This window comes from Rhipicephalus microplus, chromosome 1 (genome assembly GCF_043290135.1).
Source record: "Rhipicephalus microplus isolate Deutch F79 chromosome 1, USDA_Rmic, whole genome shotgun sequence".
Classification (NCBI taxonomy): domain Eukaryota; kingdom Metazoa; phylum Arthropoda; class Arachnida; order Ixodida; family Ixodidae; genus Rhipicephalus; species Rhipicephalus microplus.
The window spans coordinates 120,917,984-120,941,044 of NC_134700.1; the positions used below are offsets into that span (position 1 = coordinate 120,917,984).

A 23,061-nucleotide genomic window follows, 5' to 3' on the forward strand; every position below is an offset into this window, starting at 1 on the left:
TCATAGCGGTAAAAGCGCTAAGGCGGAATACTCATATTGCTGAAACTTGCATCCATTTCATCATGGCAAATAGCAAAACACACACATACAGAAATGAAAACACGCGTCGGCTACTCGTAGTAATTTTTCACGTGTTTCCTTAATGAATCAGTTTTAATGTTTTACAAATTCAGTCTTCATCCACGTTTTCTTCTGTTCAGATCTTTTACCATACATAGCTGTTCTTATTATAATCCTGTACCAATCTTTGGCTGGCACTTTCATAATTGTTCAGGGTAATATATAATCAACATCAAATATGAGCTGGAAATGCATTAGAGTATAACAACGGCTATCAACTACCCCGCAGTCATCTCTTAACGATAATGCAGGCAAAACGTTGTCATACACCCGACTTCAAACTAGCCAGAACGCTTACGTATCCAGTTTCAGAATCTCCGCCCTTCGCATTTACAAAGTTGTCTCTGTGTGTACAATTGCCACATATGCGTCTATTGCAGTCACTGCATCAATCAAAATAAAAGCCCAACAAGGTATGACAACTTACCACGCTCATAGCATGCTCGTGACAGTTTTGCTAGCTCCACATATACTAAATTTGGTGTGACGTGACGTGAATCGATGACAAAGGTAAACGACACATCCAAACATGATAATCATGATGCGAAATTCATGTACGGCATCATTTACCTTCACCTCGTAACGTTTTGCTGATTTTAAAGTGACATATCAACATTTTTCATTCATGCTTCGCATTTCATGGATCCCCACTGTACGTGGAATCTGGCATTTTTTTTCTTTTTCTCCTTTTGTATTTTTGGTTATGCTCATGCAAATTATGAACTAATAGGTTCCCCAGCCCTTATGTAGTGCCCCTACCAAAGACTTCTTAAGGTGAAAAACTGAAGTTACGTGAAGTAAATGATTATGTGTGTTAAATACTTACGAGGTTCTACAATGGTAACTTCATGCTGATGGGTGTAGCAAGTGTGGTTTCAAAGAATGAACATTCAGCACATAAAAACGCACCAACGGATGTGTCTGAGGGTGTTAGGAGGAGGAGGGGAGGGGGTCAATTTACACTTCTCGAACCATATTTTCGACTATGAGCAATGGAGAAGGCAAAGAAGACTAGCGTTCTTCCAGACGCTTCTGTTGTGGTACTCACCGACGACGTGTAGCCGCACCGTCGAGTTTCTACGAGCACCATCCCGGTACACGGCTGTGCACGTGTACAGACCGGCATCCTCGAAGCGAACGCTGTTCACCTTGAGGCTGGCCGGGTGGCCAATGATCGAAAAGTAGGCCCGCCCGATGCAGCCGTGTCCTGCTGAGCGGCTCACCTGCGTGAGCGAATGGCACAGATTGTGTTCATTTGAATTAGGGTTCAAATTGACCTTCTATGTACTTTATGAAAGTTATTTTCGAGATGGCTGATTGATAGGAAAAAGAATCTAGCGAGAAAATGGCCTAGTATTTTCTCTGCTTATACGGTCAATAAAAGCACCTGCTATTATTTTCAACGCTTACATTAAACATGTTACACGCTTGTCAGTAAAGGTAATAATAATAATAATAATAATAATAATAATAATATCTGCTTTTACGTTCGAAGATCACTTTATGAATATAAGGAACGCTGTAGCGTATGGCTCCGGACATTCCGACTTGTGGACACTAAGCGGGCTCTACTACTTAGCCCGCGAGACCAGCTGGACAGCAGCCAAGATCCGTAGCCACTGCTCCATCGACCCTGACTATCGACAAAGGTTTCTGCCATGGACAAGTCACAGGGAAATCATGAAGTGCAGTGTTAACATTAAAACCGCAGAGGTATAACGAATAGTAAGAGCTCATGGCGCGAGTCACTCACTTGTAGCAAGTTGTTCCCTCGTCCTCCTGCAGCTCCGTTTCCACCCGTGGCTCCGGCCGTCGTCTCTGCGCTGAGTGTCGGATCAGGTCCGAAGTCCACAGTGTAGATGGACTCGCGGCTGGCCACGGCTGCACAGAAGCCGTATCCCAGTGGTGATGCCACTCCGGAGGAACTGCTGTGAAGATCCCGCTCGGGCTAGTGGTACCAGTGCACGAAGGCCAGCGAGTCGTTGGACAAAGCATCACGTAGGTCGCACGGCAACTCCGTTTGGTGACCTTCGCGCACGATCAGGCGCTTTGAAGTGCCTGCACATTGTTAGAAAAGTAGGGGGAAAAACCTGTGTAAAATGGTCAAGTCACACAAGGGTAATAATAAATAATCAGTCGATTTGATACAGCCCTTCTGCCAGTGGTAAAATGAAAAAAGAAAAGCTAATAAGAAAGGAGATCCAAAAAGAAGAGTGACTACTTCCTTACCGCGGGGAAATATAAATTAAGTGCCTGTGGGAACACTCTTGCCCTTCACTTGCGGTGAATTTTTTTAATTCGTAATCAGGTATTGACATCATCTGTGGATGGCTTGTACTCACTATGTAATGTAATAATTGTATCAGAAGAGGTAAAAACAAGATGCCCACAAACTTTATTAACATGCTCTTGGGACACCAGTACCCATCGCTTTTAAATGCGAAGCATTTCTCAGCGAACTTCGGCGACTTTGAGCTTATCTATCTATCTATCTATCTATCTATCTATCTATCTATCTATCTATCTATCTATCTATCTATCTATCTATCTATTTATCTATCTATCTATCTATCTATCTATCTGGCCACCTACGACGTTTAGCTCTCCTGGCCGCTTCGATATTGGTATCAATACCAAACTTGGTATGGTATAACATGACTGTATGGAGAACATATTTGTTTAGTCATAACAAGAAAATCAGGCCGCGTATGTCATGAATGTCATAGTTTACATTTATTGTTCCTGCAGCTCTTGTGGTGGTTTAGTTCACATGGCATGTTGCAAAACTGGTATGGTATGGAATGATTGCATGGCGAACACAAGTGACAGATCCTAACATGAAAATCATGACATGCGTGTCATGCAACAACATGACTATATGCCACGCTCATAATGCACTTGCGGTCGTTTCGCTAGAGTCACATATACTAAATTTTGTATTACAGTACGTGAAAGGATGACGATGGTATGTGACTGGTGCAAACATGATAAATATGAAATGCGTGTCATGTATTAACATGACTACATGCCACGCTCATGATGCGCTGGCGGCCGTTTCGCCAACTTCACTTATACCAACTTTGGTATTACGGGCCGTGAATGGATGACGAAGGTATGATACTGGTGCAAACATTCCAAACATGAGATTAATGTCATGTAACAACATGACTACATGCTACGCTCATGATGCGCTCGCTGCTATTAAGCTAGTTCCACATGTAGCAAACACGGTATTACGCGGCGCGAATGGACGACATAGGTAAAGACACATCCAAACATAATAATCCCGACATGTGGTCATACACCATGAATACATGCCACACTAATGATGCGCTCGCGGCCATTTCGCTAGCTTCACATATGCCAAATTTGGTATTATGTATTTTTTCATTTATTTATTTGTCATACTGTTAGCCTTCACTTGATTGATAGATATGTGGGGTTTAACGTCCCAAAACCACCATATGATTATGAGAGACGCCGTAGTGGAGGACTCCGGAAATTTTGACCACCTGGGGTTCTTTAACGTGCACCCAAATCTGAGCACACGGGCCTACAACATTTCCGCCTCCATCGGAAATGCAGCCGCCGCAGCCGGGATTTGAACCCGCGACCTGCGGGTCAGCAGCCGAGTACCTTAGCCACTAGACCACCACGGCGGGGCTGTTAACCCTCGCTTGAGGGTCGTTACAGGAAGGGTGAAGAACTGAGTTGCACAAAATGAATATTTGAAAAATCGTAAGATGAACTCTGTAACATATAGCATAATTATATGAGAAACACAATCACATGCTTTTTCACACAATATATTTACAACATGATCTCCATGACCAATGAAATATTTCTAAGTAAACACATACATTAACTCTGCAAACTATACATTCTCAACAAAATGCCTATCAAGAGCAACTTCAAAATCACTCAAAGTTTTTATTTGCACCATATCGTTCGGTAATTCATTCCACATATTATTAGCATCGGGAAAGAAGGAAAATCGGAAGATATCTCTTCGAGCATGTATTGGTTGTACGAATGTAGTGCATGTTGTTCTTGGAAACTTTTTGTAAGAATGCTTCAAATAATCATCCCTGTTTATTTTCACCTCAGCATGCAGGATCTGAAAAAGAAGTTTCAACCTCTGTTTCCGCCTTCCTAATTCTAGCGATTCTGATTTACATTATTTTAACATATCAGTAACGGAATCCTTTCCTCGATATTTGGGGCAGATGAAGCGTGCTGACATTCTCTGAATGCGTTCCAATTTATTTTTTAAGACCTTTTGGTGTGGGCTCCATACAGCGCTAGCGTATTCTAATCTCGGATGCGCATACGTGTTTTAGGCAAGCAGCTTGACATCTTTTGAGGCTCGGCCTAACTTCCTTCGTAAGAAGCACAATTTTTGACATGCTGATTGACATATGTTATCGACACGAGGACGCCCGCTCAACTTATCTGTTATAGTTACTTCAAGTATTTAAAGTTACAGACTTTCACCAGCATATTATCACCAATGTTATATGCAAACGAAAGCACTTCCTTCTTTTTTGTAATGTGTGTGTAAGTGGATTTTTTATGTTGATTTCCATACCCCATTTAGAACACCATTAGCTTAAGGTTTGTAAGCACTGATTGATATTCACTTGATCTTCGCTGCATGATTACGGACAATAGATTAGGCAGTCATCTGCAAATAGCTTAATTTTTACTGGTGGTTGGACAACTGATGATATATAATCTATGTATAAAAGAAAGAGTTGGGGTCCAAATACAAATCCTTGAGACACTTCCGAATACACCTCTCGATTTCTCGGCATAGCATCTCCCACTCGAACTGCTTGTTGTCGAATGCTGAGATAAGCTCTGATCCATCTGAGAACATTCTCACTAATACCGACATTGCAAAGCTTGAATAGCAGCGTGCGGTGGGAAACTCTGTCGAACGCCTTTGAAAAATCGATACATATAACATTTATTTGCATACAGGCATCGACAGCTATACTAAAGTCATGTATGGTTTCAGCCAGTTGTGTGACTGTTGCAAAATCACCGTGAAATCCATGCTAAAAGGGGCATAATTTTTCATTTTGTTCAAAAAATGGCCGAATATTTTTTGCCACTATATGTTGAAATATTTTGCAACATACCGACGTGAGTGAGACAGGCCTATAATTGTTCAATGTCGTTCTGTCAACACCTTTGAAAATTGGGACAACAAATGCTCTACGCCAATCTTGAGGTAACGAGTTGCATTTTAAAGATTTCTCGAAAATGCTCACTAGGTAGTACGACAGCCGCTCTGCAAATCGTCGCAAAAATTGATTCGATATACCGTCAGGTCCACATGACGTTTTGGTATTTAAAAGAAGTAGTTGATTGAATATACCTTCTTGGTTAGTATTTATATCATCTTCCTGAAGTTTAACTATAGAACCCTGTTCAATTTCCTCGTTGTCACCCTGATCCTTACATAAAACCGATTGAAAAAATTGATTGAGTCTTTCAGCTACATCTGACTTTTCTGTGATTACTTCTTTTTTATCTACAATAAGATCAATTCCCTCATTCGCTTCCTTAAAAAAACATCCAAAACTTACGTGGTGAGTTCGTTAGAAAGTTAGTGAGTGTGTTATTGAAAAAATGTTTCTTGAATTGCGCTATCTCTGATTTCAAGTTTTTTTAGCACATACTATTTCGGTCGATGCCCTATGAGTCCTGCGCAGTCTTTTTAGTTTACGCTTCATTTAAATTTTTAGGGGCGAAGCTCCTTGTTTAGAAAAAGTTTATTTACAGCATGTACAGAACACAAAGGCTTCATACCATTCCAGTAACAGGGCACATACACTTCGGCACATCTATATTTCACGACTAACATCACTACGTTACAGTGACGACATTTGCTCTAATATACATGATTATGTTGGCATACATGTACACAAAAATTCAATGTGATATCACTATACAAGGATATAACGATACAATAGATCCAAATGAAACACAATTTGTAACAAATGAAATCATATATAACAACTCAACGGGCGCTGCTTAGCACCAAGTCGGTCGAAAAATGAGTTGTATCCTTTCGTGTTCCACCTTGACGAAAGGGCACGACCAATGCCGCAGAAACTCTTGCTCCCCGAGGAAAAAAAGCTCTTCGGAGAGGAACGCGAGGATCTCTCGTCTCATTCTCCCCAGTATCGGCCACAAGGCACGCCGGCGGCAATTGGCAGCTACGGCCTCACATCGGTTTCTCCAAAGGCTGAACAGCCCCGCAACTATTAAGAGAGCGGAGAAGCGGCTATGCGGAAACCGGCCGTTGGACATGAAAGTTCGCACACCCTGTCCCCGAAAACCAGCATTAACCGCACGCCAGAAAAAGGCGGGAAACCACACATTCAAACGTCGCATGTCGATTGGTCTCTACCATGACGCAGTTGGGGCAAGTGGAAGTGCGAACTACCTGCCATCGCTGCAACCGATCTCGCGTGGGGAGCAAGCCCCAGCCCAACCTCCAGACAAAGTCACTGAGATGCCCTGGCAACACTGCGGCAGTTATTGGTTTCCAAGCGCGGTTCAATACAGATTGACGATGCTGGGGCACCAAGGGCCGTAGAAGGGCGGCCATTGTGTCCACCACTTTAGAATCGGCTACCTCTATTTCTGGGCACGTAGCTTCCAAACGTCAGTGAAATGCCAGAAGGGCTCGATACAAAGATGGTAATTCAGTTGATTGGGGACCTTTGTTAATTTGGCTATCCGGCAAGAAGACACGTTGTGATGGCCCCAGATGGTAGCGAGCCAGTGTCTGAGCGGGCATGCCATCATTGCTTAGTATTCACAATAGAGTGCGGAGGCACAATGTAGAAGCCGTGACGGAAACGTCGGGGAATGCAAAACCGCCTTGATCTCACGGTTGAGCTAACGCTGGACGCGATAACAATTCTGTGCCACCAGACCAAAAAAAAAATGAACAGATGCAGCTTTGCACTTTCCTGCAGACGTGGAGCGGTGGTTTAACAGAATGGCAAAGGTACCGAAATTTTCCTAGGTACACCGTTTGAGTTAAGTATCGGCGTTACAAGAGGGGGAATTCGAAACACCTGGCTGCTTTATTATCACTTGGAAAAAAATTATACAATGGATGACCAGATGCTATCCTGTATACCAAATACAGTGAAAGTAACTCCGAGAATTGAAATCTCAGGAGACCACTGTAAAGGCGACGTGATGTTGATACGACCACTGGGGTTGCCAATGAAAAAATACTGGCTTTTAGAAAAGTTTAACTTTGCACCGGAGATGATACCGAAATCATGGAATGTATCAAGAGCATGCTGCAGCGACTGTTCATTATGTACATATAGAGTGATATCATCTGCATATGCAGCGACCTTTACTTGAGTGTTACCGGGTAGAGGTAAGCCACGAATCTGCGGGTGATGTTCAACGGCCCTTAAGAAGGGCTCTAATGCAAGGATAAATAACACTGGGGAGAGGGGACACCCTTGACTGACCCCACGCGTGACTCTAAATGCGTGACTCTCACGGGAATCTAAGTAAAGAGTACTTTCTAAATTAGTGTACACCGCGTTGATAAGGTCAATGAACTTATCCGGGAATCCGTATGCATGTAAAATATTTAGTATGTAGCCATGTTCTATGAAATCAAAAGCTTTCTCTCGATCTAATGAAACCAACATTCCTTGCGCACATCGGCTATTGGTGTATTGAATGATATTACGCGTTAACCACGTATGGGTGTGTATTTCTCGGCCCGGAACAGAACAGACCTGGTGGGGAGCGATTAATGTTGCAAGAAATGGACTGATTCGGCGCACCAAAATGTTAGCCAAGAGCTTGTAATCTACATTGAGCAGGGTAATAGGGCGCCAATCTTCTGGTCGCGTGGACATTGGGTCTTTCTTGGGAACTAGTGTTATACGGCCTTTGTAGAAAGAAGTTGGAAGTGTAATATCTTGGAAACACTTGCGAATGACGCGTGACATAGTTGGACCAATGATAGGCCAGAACTGTACATAAAACTCTGCAGGGAGTCCGTCAGGCCCTGGGGCCGATCCCTTTTTCATTGCGTCTAATGCGCCTTTGATTTCGTCATCGGATGGCGGTGATAGGAGGACGTCATTTGACATGTTGGAATCATGAGGTAAATCTGTTAGCAGAGGATGCGAAGAAACGGATCCTTGGTAACAGACATTAGCACCAGATTTAGCCATTGACTCAAAGTGTTGAGTGAATTCCTGAAAGTCGCGCGTACCCGCAGCAGCTGGGTTGATAGAGTTCAGCGAGTGGGCAGGCGAGCCTGGTGGACAAAGCAGAGCTCTGCGTGCATACCTTAGCACCTCAGGGTGCGCACAGGGTGCACGTCTACAGCGCCAAGCTGCAGCCGAGAGTGAAGAAGCGCGCATAATACGCTGGTACCGTTCAACGAGCTCCTCTTGCCATGCCCGCATTACAGTGGAAGGACTGGGATCTCGATTAGCAATGCGTATCTTCTGGATTAACAATGACGCATCTTTCGACATACGGGTGCAAAGTCCTCTGCCCGACGCACTGCAATGATGCCGCCACTGTTCTTTGAGGCGATCCCAATCAGCTACATCGGCCCCAATGAGCGATGCGCGTAACGCTCGGGAAAATTTCTCCGTAGCCTGAGAGTCTTGGAGGACGCGGCAATTGAGACGCCATGGTCTGTGAACCGTTGGCGTCCCCGCTGGCAGGCGGAGAGAGAACATAACCGGCCAATGGTCGCTAATGTATACTGGTGTTGGTGGCAATGATATTACCCCGGTGTCGTGAACGTAGGTAATGAGACTCGGGAATGCATACACGCGATCAATTCGGCTGCTCGACGCTGCTCGACGCTCCTCGACGCCAAGTATATGCATAATTACTGCCATGCACACTTTGATGAATGTCACTCAATGCCAATTGCTGCACTAGACGTTCGAGTTCCCTGGCATTCCAGTTTGACCGGCCGCGACCCGTACCTCGAACGTCTGCGTGTGAGTCTAAGACACAATTGAAATCCCCTAAAAGTACCACATGTCGGGAATTTAAAAGAAACGCATCAAGAGATTGGAAGAATGCGTTTGAGTTCTCGCGTGCCGCTGGGGCATACACGGCAACAAATCTTATTCTTAACGAGAAAAAGGTGGAGTCGAACGCCAGCACGTGTCCGAAGGCATCGAAGGAAACATGATGGTCACGTAAAAGACCTCGGTTAAAAATAAGGACTCAGACGCCAGTCGAATGCGTGCTGGCCTACGAAAAGAAACAATCAAAATTGAACGCGCGCTTGAAAGCGAGTACATCAGAAAGCTTGAAAAAGTTTGTTTCTTGCACGAACAACAAATCACAGTGCACTGAACGTGCAAAAGCCAATACCTCAGCCTGTTTTTGTGGAATTCGGAAACCTTGAACGTTAAAAGTATTAACTTTTAGAGTAAGAGCCATGGGGAAAATGAAAACATAGTATAAGATCGCGTAAATGCAGGGGTACCTTTATCAGGTGCGGGAACCAATGCCCCGCAAGTGGCTGAGTCATTTTTTCCGGCCAGGCGATCCATCGGAGGCTCGGGGCTTCCGGGATCGCGTCGAAGTCCGCAGGGGACTTCTGTCTCTGGTGGGGGCTTCTAAGTCACGAGTAGTTATCCGGTGGCGTTTGGTGTCCGGGTTTTTGAGCGAGGATGGTACAAAAACGTCTCCACTGTCCTGGCTTATGTCACTGGGGCTGGTGTCTTCGTCAATTTGTAGGGGCGCCTCACTCGCGGTGCTGTTGGAGTCCTCGTAGATGCAGGCGTCGTCGTCTTGAGATGTAGACTCCTCGATGACACCTGAACTTGTTGTCGACAGAGCAGCAACGCGAGGAGCCTCAGATGCAATATTCCCATCCGAGACGCCGTCCTCACGAGGCGCTTCGTCTGACGAGGGCTTGGCCTGCGATTCCTCAGAAATGGCCACGGGACGCGGCGAACTTAAGTTTTCAGTACCTGGAGGGATTACCAGGCCCGGAATTGTTAGAAACGCAGTGGGCGTCTGGTGCAGCGTCGCGATTGGCACACCTTGGTCGTGGTCGGTTACCACGGCTCGCGTTGACGAATCGTCGCACTTGTTCTTAGATGGCGTTCCTGTTTAAAGGGGGGGGGGGGGAATCCTTGGATGCCGCCTCGGAATACGATGGCCTGATGGTGCAGGCCACGGTGGCATGCGGGTCCCCACAACGGCGACACGGCAGCGAGCAGCCTTTCCCGTCGTGGCCATAAACGCCGCACCTTCCACAAAACGGAGCTGGGCAGTTCATGCGAAAGTGCCCACTGTCTCCACATCGACGACACACTCGCTGGATGCCTTTATAGTCACAGGTTACTCGATGGCCCGCGACCTAGAGGTAGTTGGGCACCGTTGACGAAGCCTTCATTTCCATGCGGACGTATCGCGTCCCAGTGGTCACGGTTGGGCGCGATCCCATGAGTCCTCTGGTGATGTGCAGCACCTTCCCGTAGGGAGAGAGTGCTTGTGCGAGGACTTCGCTGGGTACGCTGCACGGCAGGAACAGGACGGTCACTTTGGTCACTTGGGGTCCCAGGGGTACGATGGCGATGCGCTCTCCTCGGATGATGAGGTGCGACGCGTCTACGATTTGGGCCAGTGCGGCCTCACTGTTGACGGTAACTTGGCAGTTCCGGCCTCCAAAGTGCTGAACGCAGTATACTTCCTCGATTCCTACTATTGAAGACGTCGCGTCAACGACGTCTTCGGGACTAGTCCCCTCGGGGACGACTACGTCGAAGGCTAGCGCCTTCTTCGGGGGCTGGCTTGCCATGACGGGCGTCCGCCAGCCCAGAGACGCCGTGAGACGCTAACGACGACGTGAGACGCTAAGACGCTCCTTATGGCGTGGCTTGTGCGTCCCTCGTAGAACGTAACCACCAGTGGCACATACCCGAATTAGGTATAACATTTGACCTCTAAGGTGGTGCCGGTGAGAGATTTCTTCTGTGCGTTTTTGAACAATAAAAAATTGTGCTAAATGTAAATGCGAATGGCTGCTAATGGGGAATGAGAGACAGGAGCATTCGGCTTTTAGTCAACGCGCATGCTGCGATCCCCATTAGCAGCCATTGGCATGTACATTGAGCACTATTGGACAAGGAAGGGTTGCTACATTATACTCGCTGGGTGTAACCTCCTTAATTTTAGAAAGGTTTAGCGAGCATTTAGCCGCAGGGTCACAAATACAATGAACTTGTATATACCATGAATGAACTCGAGGTGGTTAAAGGGGGGAAGCAGATACTAAGCGCAAGCCGTATGAAATTAAAAGCTGAATCATCCTGTCTCTCATTTCACATTAGCAGCCACTGGCACGTACATTGAGCACTATCTGACAGAAAAAGGTTGCTACGTTATACTCGCTGGGCGTAACCTCCTTGGTTTTAGAAAGGTTTAGCGAGCATTGGGCCGCAGTGCCATGAATACAGTGAACTAGTATATACCATGAACTCAAGGTGGTTGAAGGTGGGAAGTAGACCCGAAGCGCAAGCCGTAAGAAAGTGTGCGTGTGCCACCTCTCGTTTAGTCCTTTGAATGTCCACTGAATGGCGGTGCTTCTATATGGGGAATATATTGCCGCGCGCTTGATCTGCCAGCGCAAAAGAGGCAGACGAAGTGGCAGTTCCCCTCGTGCCATTGTTCTGTTTTTGGCTGCGCTGAGCCGACCGCTCTTCGGACTTTTGTGAGGACGCCTTAAAAACGTCTCCTGTCTCTTTAACGTGACATTTTAATGGTGGAGGTGCGGGGTAACCTCACCTATGCAACAGACTCCTTCTAGCAGCCGGAACGTGACCCAAAACCCAGAGCTTACGCCGGTACACCGTTTCAGTCGGAGGATTCGAGGACTGTCCCCCGAGTTTGTGCCTCACAGTACAAGTACGTCGACTGGTATGGAGAATACTGTTGCTGTCACCGCTTCCCCTACCGCTGGAGCCGCCGCTGCTCCAACCGCTGCACCCGCAGCTGCACCCACTCATTACACGCTACAAAAACCACGTGTTCCGAGTCCCTTTCGTGGTGGCCTCTATGAAGATGTGGAAGATTGGCTGGCTGAGTACGAGTACGTAGCGGATTTCAACGGGTGGGACGAAGTAGCGAAGCTCAAGAATGTGTACTTTAGTCTTCTGGATGGTGCTCGCACATGGTTCCAGAACCGCAAGGGCCTCCTAACGTCGTGGCATGAGTTCTGTCACAGGCTCCGCGAAACGTACTCGAGTCTCGATCGTCGAGAGCGCGCTGAAAGGGCCCTCCAGTCCCGCATGCAGATGCCTAATGAAGGTGTGGCTACATACGTGGAGGATATGGTTCATCTGTTCACTCGCGCCGATCCAACCATGCCGGAAGACAAGAAGCTGCGACACTTGATGCGAGGTGTGAAAGAGCAGCTCTTCGCTGGACTCATTCGTAGTCCGCCTAGAACGGTCGCGGAGTTCCTCACTGAAGCCGTCGCCATGGAAAAGGCGCTGCAGCAGCGGAACCAGTACGATCGGCAAGTGAATGCTACCTATACCACCGGGCTAGGCTCGTTCCCGACCGACGTGGGAGCGCTTCGCGAGCTGATACGTTCGGTTGTTCGCGACGAGCTACAACAGCTGCAACAGCTGAACCAGGCGCAGCAGCAGCCTTCCACGAATTGCATCGCCACCATCATACGTGACGAAGTTCAGCATGCGCTCGGCACACCTCGCCGCGAGACACCAACGCAGGTTGCTGCACCACTTCAGGCGTTCGCAACTTCAAGTGAACCTCTAGGGGTGACCTACGCAGACGTATTGAGACGCACCGTTCCGTCGTCCACGACACCATCCCCAGTGAGTGGTTTCCAGCGCACCACTTATACCGACACGTTCGAACACAACGCACCTGCACCAGTCCCACTACCAGCCGCAACCCCGTACGCCACACTGCAGTCCGCACAGGTGGTCCCTTATTTTGCAGACACTCGACCCGTCATGCGTAAATCCGACATATGGCGCATGCCCGACCGACGACCGCTTTGCTACCACTGCGGTGAAGCGGGTCACCTCTACCGAGACTGCCAGTACCGCCGACTTGGGCTGCAGGGTTTTCCTGCCAATTCACCCCGCCCCCGGTTTGGACAGAGACCACCAGAAATTGAAGATTTTATCGCTCGGCAGAACGTCCCACTCAGGCGTCAGTCGCGCTCACCGTCACCGCGGTCGTCATCTTATTCAGGCAACGGAAATCGAAGGCCGCAAGGACGGTCTCCGAGCCCTCGCCTGGAAAACTAACGCCAGCGACCTTTCGAGGCGAGGCCGCTGATTCTCGACGTGATGAAGACCTCGCCCTCCAATCGACGCGACATCGGACCAACGGAAATTCGACTACGCCGGCGCCTGTATCCCAGCTGAGCGACTTTTCAATGGACATACCTGTGCTGCTCGACGGTCGCAATTTAACTGCCTTAATAGACACTGGTGCTGACTACTCGATTATTAGCGGACAATTGGCACGTACCTTGAAGAAAGTGATAATGCCTTGGACAGGATCGCATGTACGTACAGCTGGCGGACATGTTGTAACGCCGGTTGGTTTGTGCACGTCCAGGCTACAAATACGAGGCTGCACGTTTTTGGTCAGCTCCATCGTGCTACGTGACTGCTCCCGCGAATTAATTCTCGGCCTCGATTTTCTTCGGGAATATGGCGCCGTAATCGACCTACGGCGACGCTGCATTTCCTTTTCGACAGTCAACGCTACGTCAAGGGACTCCAACCGCCGTACAACCGCCCTCCGTGTTTCCGACGACAGTGTCACAATACCACCTCGTGCAAGTATCCTAATTCAGGTGACTTCCGAAGGAACCAGTGACGGTGAAACAGTGGCAGAGTGCAACGTCTCCCTGCTGCTGGCGCTTGGAATTTCTGTGGCACGAGGCATCATTGACATTCGGAACGGTACAGCCGAGGTCATGATTACAAATTTCACCAATGAGCATCGTCACCTTTTCCGGGGCACTGCGGTCGCCTACGCTGAAGCCTTGGAGGACGTCATTGAGTGTTTTGCCTGTGAAGACAGTAGCCGCAATGGACAAACCGTAATAGATGTTGACATGAACAGTGCACTGCCAGAAGAGAACCAGAGGGCCTTGCGAGAGCTATTGTTTGAATTCAGGGCGTGCTTTGCTCAGTCGTCTAAAGTGAGTCAGACGCCAATTACACAGCACAGGATAAACACTTACGACGACGCAAGACCTATTCACCAACAGCCATACCGCGTCTCGCCGACAGAACGCGCAGCTATCAAGCAGCAAGTGAAAGAAATGATCGACGACGGCGTTATCCAGCCTTCGAACAGTCCCTGGTCCTCACCGGTCGTTCTGGTTAAGAAGAAGGACGGTACGCTTCGCTTCTGTGTAGATTACAGAAAGCTCAACAACGTCACAAAAAAAGATGTTTATCCGCTGCCGCGTATTGATGACTCGCTTGACCGACTACGACGAGCGAAGTATTTTTCTTCCCTGGATTTAAAGAGTGGCTACTGGCAAATTGAGGTTGATGAGCGCGACCGCGAAAAAACCGCCTTTGTCACGCCGGATGGCCTCTACGAATTTCGGGTGCTACCGTTCGGACTCTGCTCTGCGCCAGCTACCTTCCAACGCATGATGGACACTGTGTTGACTGACTTAAAATGGCAAAGCTGCCTTGTGTACTTGGATGATGTGGTCGTGTTTTCAACCAGCTTCTCCGAACATCTGAAGCGACTACGACAAGTACTTGAGGCGATTCGGACGGCTAACCTTACGTTAAAGCCGCAAAAATGCCATTTCGGTTACGAAGAACTAAAGTTCCTTGGACATGTCGTAAGCGCAGAAGGCGTCCGTCCTGACCCTGAGAAAACCGCCGCTGTCGCAGCCTTCCCGACTCCTGCCGATAAGAAAAGTGTGCGGCGGTTTCTTGGTCTATGCGCGTACTACCGGCGCTTTATAGGCAATTTTTCGAAAATTGCCGAACCATTAACTAGACTCACTAGAGACGATACGCCGTTCGTTTGGAGTGCTGAACAAGAATCAGCATTCACAGAGCTTCGGCTTCGCCTGGCATCACCACCTGTTCTTGGACATTTCGACGAGGAAGCCGAAACAGAAATTCATACCGACGCCAGTAACGTCGGTCTGGGCGCGGTACTCGTCCAACGGCAGGAGGGAATTGAAAAGGTTATCGCCTACGCAAGCCGAACCCTAACACGCCCGGAGTCAAACTACAGTACCACGGAGAAGGAGTGCCTTGCTGTCGTGTGGGCAATTGCTAAGTTTCGACCTTACCTTTACGGCCGTCCATTCAGAGTAGTGACGGATCATCACTCGCTGTGCTGGCTTGCGAACCTCAGAGACCCCTCCGGACGACTGGCAAGGTGGAGCCTACGTCTGCAGGAGTACGACGTCACTATCGTGTACAAGTCCGGTCGTGCACACGAAGATGCGGACACGTTGTCACGCGCGCCAGTTGAGCCTGCCGCTCAGAGCTTCGAAGAGGACTGCCCTTTCCTTGGCTCCGTAAGCGTAACAGACTTGGCTTTACGGCAGCGAGCAGATGCTCAATTGCGACCTATCATTGAACATCTAGAGGGCCGCAACGTATCACTGCCCCAGCATATAACTCGCGGATTGTCATCCTTCTGCTTACGACAGGGCGTGTTGTACAAGAAGAACGCAGCCGCCAGCAACAAAACTTACCTGTTGGTCGTCCCCGCAGAGCTGCGTGAGGAAATTCTATTTGCCTGCCACAACGAGCCTCCATCGGGCCATCTGGGCATCACCCGAACCATCGCTAGGGTACGAAAGTCTTACTACTGGCCGAAACTTGCCGCTTGTGTTAAACAGTACGTTCAAGCCTGCCGCGAATGCCAGCGCCGAAAATCCCCATCTGTTAAGCCTGCGGGATTACTTCACCCTATCGAGCCACCCAGAACACCCTTCGATCAAGTCGGCATGGACCTCCTGGGTCCGTTTCCCTTGTCATCTTCCGGCAACAAGTGGATAATCGTCGCTACAGATTATCTAACCCGCTATGCTGAAACTAAGGCGCTTCCTAAAAGCACGGCTTGTGAAGTTGCTCAGTTTTTCATCGAGAGAATTGTATTACGCCACGGTGCTCCATCCTGTGTCATCACAGACCGAGGAACAGCGTTTACAGCAAGGCTCCTTGAACAAGTTTTTCAGTTAAGTTACTCCACGCATCGCAAGACAACAGCGTATCACCCTCAGACAAATGGACTGACCGAGCGGCTTAACAAAACGATGACTGATATGCTGTCTATGTACATAGACGTACAGCACAAGACGTGGGATGAAATACTGCCTTACGTAACATTCGCGTATAATACCGCTACGCAAGAGACCACACGATTCACTCCGTTTCGTCTTCTATACGGTCGGGACGTTCAGACGATGTTGGACGCAATGCTCCCATGCGACATTGACAACATCGAGAATCTCGACGAAGATGCTGAGTGTTTCGTGCAACGAGCCGAGGAAGCACGTCAACTAGCCCGCGTAAACATCAAGAAACAACAAGGCGTCGATGCACAGCGCTACAACCGCTGCCACAGACAAGTCGATTATAAACCAGGTGACCAGGTGTTGGTTTGGACCCCTGTGCGCTGCAAAGGTCTCTCTGAGAAGCTTCTCAGTCGGTATTTTGGCCCGTACAAAGTGCTACGACAAGTGAGCGACGTCAATTACGAAGTCCTTCCGGACGGAAGCCAACCACCCCGACGCCGACAGCTACGACCCGAGATTGTGATAGAGCGGTTGACTGGGCTAGTTGGTATGGCATACTTGGGTTTTAGCAGCGCGAAAAATGCACAAAAGACAAGAAAGGGACGAGACAAGCACTCGTCCCTTTCTTGTCTTTTGTGCATTTTTCGCGCTGCTAAAACCCGAGATTGTGCACGTGGTGCGGTTAAAACCGTACCACACACTGTGACAATGTTTTTTTTTTTTACGATACACGCTTCGTTTAGCATCGAGGCGATGCTCTTCAGGGAGGAGGGGCATTGCCGCGCGCTTGATCTGCCAGCGCAAAAGAGGCAGACGAAGTGGCAGTTCCCCTCGTGCCATTGTTCTGTTTTTGGCTGCGCTGAGCCGACCGCTCTTCGGACTTTTGTGAGGACGCCTTAAAAACGTCTCCTGTCTCTTTAACGTGACAATATGATAAAAAGATGCGAGATGGTGGGACTTGGAGTGTTGAATAGATGTACGAACCGACACACAGACAGGTGCATGGATGGACGCATGAACGGACGCAGGGGCGGATGCATGAACGAATGCAGGGACGGGCGCACGAACAGACGCATGGGCGGTCACACAGACGGACGCATGGACGGACGAATGCTTCGCCCCACTCTCCATCATTCACTCCGTGGATATGCGGCCATTTTTTTTCTTACTTATCCATGGATTTCTTCGTTTTGTCTTTTTAACGCGAGTGGGTATGAAGTTGTCTGATCAGTAACCTACAATTTTCTCAAAACGTTTCCAGATGTATTCCACGGACTCAAGTTTTGATGCCTCTTGAAATTCGCCAAGCGACATTTCTAAAAAGTCCAGGATTGCTGTATCATCAGCACGATCGTAATTTTTGATATGTGCATACACAAGACGCTTTGCTCGAAAGCCGGTATCAAAAAATACGTCAACCGCAACCATTCTGTGGTCTGACATGCCGTCTTCAGCTGATACGGCATAATCAGTCACTCTACTCGATAAGAAAACCAAGTCTAACAATGACTGTGACGTAGGGGTAACTCGTGACTATTCTTTTACGATTTGTGTGAGGTTATGAGAAAACATCAGCTGTAATTATGACGAAGCTAAATTTGGTATTATGATGAAGCTATGTGACTGGTGCAAACATAGTACTAATGAGGTGTGTGTCATATGAGAACATGACTACATGCCACAGTCGAGGCGCCAATAAATTTCGACGTGATGCGGTGCGCGTGCTCGCTGGCGTTAATTTCGTCGCGTCACGCCGGCGCTGCCACGCCAGGAGCCGGTCCTGCCATATACTCGCAGACGCGCGCCGCGCTGCGTTGCTTTGACGCATGCGTGTTTCAGCGCGTCTGGCATCCCTTCGTCACGAAAAGAGTGGGGCGCAGTGTTGTCTGGGTAACGCATCTGCGCAAAATGCAGCATGTAGCATTTCGCGCCGGTTGCCGCCGGGCCGCGCCGACGGACGCTGGTCGTGTCTGGCGCCAGACTATGGCGTCAAAACTATGCACATAAAATTTGAAGCAATTTGGGTAAAAAAATGGTGCCCTACGTCCCTCCGAATTTGACGTGTGCAATTCTACACACCACCACCGAAGAGGCTAGGCATTGGCGTGGTTGTGCGTGGTAAGTATGGATTCGCCGCTCATTCCCGGAAATCACAAGGATCAGTGCTTATGAACAACGCTGAAAATCGTGGAGGCAAGAGAGCACCTATAATACGCGCTGGTGATCCACCTTCACCGAATGGCGTGAGTTGAGCGTCTTCGGCTGTTTAATTAGTTATGCGTAAGTTAGCAAGCGAACAGCTAATATTGTAAAGCCAGGGATGGTAACCTGTTCTGTAGAGCCGCTATCGCGCCCTGAAGTGTGTAAAATGATGAATAGTGTTAATTTTAAGGTGTACCAGGAAGAGTGTAGTAGGTAAAGAGTAATGTCAGAGTTGGTTAGTGTTTTCCACTATTTATTATCGCTAATAGAAAACAGCCGCTTGCGCAGTGCTGTTATTTAAAAGTTGAAAGAACGTCATCGTCACCCTCATGCCCGTAAATACTTCTCAGGACGGCATTCCATATTACCATGTAGTCTCAGGGGCTCGTGGTGAAAGCAAGCTTCACGAAACTCAATCGTGCTGAAAGGGACTACGAGGAGTCCGAGCAGAAACGCTTCAACGACTGCTGGTTTCGTTATGTCTGGCCGTAACTTTGGCTCCTCGACATCGATCGCACCACGGGAAAACCGACACGTTCGCTTCATTTCGGAACCCGAAGAAGTAGCGTGTTTCATCTCCGCATGAGAAACAATGCCTTCTTACCATCCCACCCCTTCCCGATTGAACAGAGAGTGAAATTGTAGAGATGAACACCAGGAAAAAATGCAGATGTCTTTCAGATTTACCACAGATGGAAAAATGCGGCTGTTGTGTAAAGGTATGTTCCAAAGGAATCTTCGATTGTGGTATAGCTATATATTGGAATTTTCCCTCGAGGGCAAATACGCTGACAAAATAAGTGTATATAGCACATTTTCTTTAACTAGCACCCTTCCACTACCAGGAAAAGAAGAAAATTATGCCAAATTTAGAGAAATTTGGTTTTTCACTAAACTTGCGAGGCTTTTTGTTTTTGTTTTCTTTTGTGAAAATACGCTACTTTTGTTTCAATTCAATGGAGTTACTGTATATAAATTATTGCGTAAAATAAGGCGAAACTTGGCTTTACTGTAATTTATTACAACTACAGATAGCTCCAAACTGGAAGACGAGACCCAAGTGACACAACACGGACAAATGTCAATATCTAGCCTCAATAAACACGACTATTAGAAGTGTAGCAGCAATTAGCTCATTGTGGACCCAAGCTTCGTTAATTACCAGTATAAACGTGATTGGTGCTTTTGGTACAAAATCACGTATTGATTACACTTGTCTACCAAAGCGCAAGGAATAATCTCACGATGGTAATACTTTATTACAAACCACAACCCCGCGTAAATGCAGATTTGATTGTTTATTCTTCGAAGGTTTTTGTGGCAATGCACGAATATTAACGTGCAGTGTTGTAGAATATCCTAAAACTTATATGCATCGCCTCTCGCTGCAGGCTGAAAGAAAAGCTTCAGAATGCCTTCATTCTGCGTCGGTAATAACTTTCATTCGACACATTTTATTGCGATAGGAAATACACAGACAATCTCAGCTGACCTTCAGCCACCAGCGTCGACATCGGCATCACCGTCACGCACTGTATATATATATATATATATATATATATATAGTGTTATGGCGTTTATTAGCCGGCACACAGCGAGTCTACACAATGGCGACAGTAACGGCCAAAACACGGGGTCTCCGCGCGAGCGGCGTTCTCCTTGGGCAGACCCACTAGAAAGCACATAAGAGTTCGACCCACTTCAGTGTTCGGCGGCTTCTGTACAATTACCCCGGGGTCGAAAAGGGAGTCGCCTGGCGACCTAACAGCTTGTCACTACGAGCGGGTCATAGTAAGCCTTCAGACGCTCCACGTTGACTATGTCGCGCCCGCGGCGGCGCATGTCCGAAGATTGTTCAATTGGCTCGATAAGATAGTTGACCGGAGATGTGCGCTCGATCACACGGTAGGGACCTTCATATTTCGGGAGTAGTTTGGAAGAAAGGCCAGCTACAGAGGTCGGGATTGAGAGCCATACAAGGGAACCAGGAAGGAACGTGGGCTCAGAAGTGGCGGAGCCATCACGAATACTCTTCTGCCGCTCTTGCTCATGCGTCGTAATAGTCTTGGCAAGCTCGCGACACTCTTCAGCAAGCCTGGTGGTCTCGGAATTAGGTGTACACTCAGATGGATCCGGCGTGTACGGGAGTATCGTGTCGATGGTGTGTGACGGGTGCCTTCCGTACAGCAAAAAGAAAGGTGAAAAACCAGTCGTGCTCTGAGGGGCGGTGTTGTAGGCGTAAGTGACGAAGGGCAGTATGGTATCCCAATTCGTGTGGTTGGCGGCGACGTACATCGACAGCATGTCGCCGAGGGTGCGGTTAAAGCGTTCGGTCAGACCATTCGTCTGCGGGTGGTAAGCAGTAGTTTTGCGATGGACAGAATGGCACTCAGTGAGAATGGCATCGACGACTTCTGACAAGAAGACACGGCCTCGATCACTGAGAAGCTCCTGGGGTGGACCGTGGCGCAATATAAATCGATGTAGTAGGAAGGACGCAACATCACGCGCAGTAGCCGCAGGGAGAGCGGCGGCTTCGGCGTATCGCGTTAAATGATCTACGGCGACGATGGCCCAGCGGTTGCCAGTGGACGTCAGAGGAAGTGGTCCGTACAAATCGATACCTATGCGCCCAAACGGACGGTCAGGGCAAGGTAGCGGTTGCAGACCGGCTGGTGACATGTGTGCGGACGGTTTGCGGCGTTGGCAAGCGAGACAGGAGCGAACGAACTGCTGGACGTAGCGGTACATCCCGCGCCAGAAGTAGCGTTGTCTAATGCGATGGTAGGTTTTGAATACCCCAGAGTGCGCGCACTGTGGATCAGAATGGAAGGATTCACATATCTCCGACCGCAGACTGCGGGGTATCACGAGTAGCCACTGCCGGCCATCGGCGTCGAAATTGCGTCGGTGTAGGAGGCCGTCACGAATGGCGAAATGGTGAGCTCGACGACGCAAGGCACGCGTGGATGGCGTTGCGGACGGATCAGAGAGCAAGTCGATCAGTTGGGCGATCCAATTATCCTTTCGCTGTTCGGTAGCGATGATGTCAACATCAATGGCAGAAACAACAACCGAGGATACTGAGCAGAGCACGTTAGCTTCAGGCAGAGGGGAGCGCGAGAGGGCGTCGGCGTCAGCATGCTGGCGTCCGTTGCGGTAGAGGACGCGGATGTCGTAGTCTTGTAAGCGAAGAGCCCAACGGGCGAGGCGGCCTGAGGGATCCTTCAATGATGACAGCCAGCATAGTGCATGATGGTCAGTGACGACATCGAATGGGCGACCATACAAATAAGGTCTAAACTTTGTAAGAGCCCAGACGATTGCCAGGCACTCTTTTTCCGTGACGGTGTAGTTTGTCTCGGCTCTTGTGAGCGTACGGCTTGCATATGCCACAACATAATCAGGGAACCCGGGTTTGCGCTGCGCCAGGACAGCGCCGAGGCCTACACCACTGGCGTCCGTGTGCACTTCTGTTGGGGCCGTCGGGTCAAAGTGGCGGAGAATGGGAGGAGGCGTCAACAAGTGGCGGAGCTTCAAGAACGCGTTGTCGCACTCTGACGACCACGAATTGAGGGGCCCGTTACTTCCGAGGAGCTTCGTCAGCGGTGATATAATCGTGGCGAAGTTTCGTATAAAGCGTCGGAAGTATGAGCACAGGCCCACGAAACTACGCAGTTCTTTGACGGACGCAGGTTTTGGGAATTCGGCCACGGCCCGAAGCTTGGCTGGGTCAGGAAGAATGCCATCCTTGGACACGACGTACCCTAGGATGGTGAGTTGGCGTGCTGCAAAGCGGCACTTCTTCAGATTTAGTTGCAAGCCGGCATTGCTCACACGTGCGAAAACTTCTTTTAGACGTTGGAGATGGGTGGAGAAATCTGGAGCGAAGACAACAACGTCATCGAGGTAACACAAGCACGTGTGCCATTTCAAGTTGCGCAGTACGGTGTCCATCATGCGCTCAAATGTCGCAGGTGCATTACACAGACCAAACGGCATGACGTTGAATTCGTACAAGCCGTCGGGTGTGATGAAGGCAGTCTTCGGTCGAGCGTCATCAGCCAGGGGTACTTGCCAGTACCCCGAGCGCAGATCGAGAGAAGAAAAAAATTGGGCTCCGTGAAGGCTGTCAATTGCGTCGTGGATGCGCGGCAGTGGGTAGACATCCTTGCGAGTGATCTTATTGAGCCGTCTGTAGTCCACACAGAACCGCACAGAACCATCTTTCTTCGCAACAAGAACAAAAGGAGACGCCCATGGACTGTCCGAGGGCCGAATGACGTCGCGTCGGAGCATATCGTCAACCTGCTCGTTAATTTGCCGGCGTTCAGCAGGCGACACGCGGTATGGACGTTGCCGTAATGGTGGATGGGCACCAGTGTCAATACGATGCGTAACAGTGGACGCGCGACCGAGAGAACTTC

General features: G+C 48.7%; 1 pseudogene; it reads right to left on the minus strand.

The window, feature by feature from the left end:
- The window catches only part of LOC142765664 (nephrin-like), a 103,396-nt pseudogene that overhangs the window by 75,288 nt on the left and 5,047 nt on the right, over positions 1-23,061 (minus strand).